This window comes from Penaeus monodon, chromosome 21 (genome assembly GCF_015228065.2).
Source record: "Penaeus monodon isolate SGIC_2016 chromosome 21, NSTDA_Pmon_1, whole genome shotgun sequence".
Taxonomy (NCBI): domain Eukaryota; kingdom Metazoa; phylum Arthropoda; class Malacostraca; order Decapoda; family Penaeidae; genus Penaeus; species Penaeus monodon.
The window spans coordinates 9,734,724-9,735,256 of NC_051406.1; the positions used below are offsets into that span (position 1 = coordinate 9,734,724).

General features: G+C 39.0%; 1 protein-coding gene across 1 annotated transcript in view; it reads right to left on the minus strand.

The window, feature by feature from the left end:
- Positions 1 to 208, minus strand: part of LOC119586191 (NAD-dependent protein deacylase Sirt4-like) — a gene marked incomplete in the record, with an annotated part of 3,428 nt that extends 3,220 nt beyond the window's left edge. Inside the window, 1 exon segment of the mRNA XM_037934893.1 lies at positions 140 to 208.
- Positions 209 to 533: the final 325 nt, after the last annotated feature.

Sequence of the window (533 nt, forward strand, 5' to 3'; positions counted from 1 at the left end):
CCCTCCTTAATGTATGGTCAACATAACTTTCTGCATCAAAACTTATTCAGTGATAACTGAAACAATAACTTATGTTTTGCCGTATGTTATCTTACGTACGTAAATATGAAGAACTGAAATGATAAAATGATCACTTTACCCGTACAAAGGACACCTTGCAAATGGGAGACTCGGTGTATGTATACTGCCCGCACCTGACGCAACCAAGAACAAGGAAATAATTACCCAAAGTGTTATTCTTCTCTCTCTTCCTCATAAGGTCTTATTGTTATTATTATCATTCCTCCTCCTCCAGACTTCAGGCTCTTCTTGTATCACTACACACTAGACTAGGAGAGAGGTGAGCTTTCGTAATCTGACTTTTCGTGAATTTTCGCCTTGACGTCAGTGTGTTGCGTAACCAATGTTTACGTTCGTGGATGTCCGTCTATCCCGCACCTACTCCTGGACCTCTGGAGATTGGCTCTCATATTCTTTTCTATTACGTTAAAGCTTATCTTACATTGAAGTTTTGATATCTTAAATCAGAAACA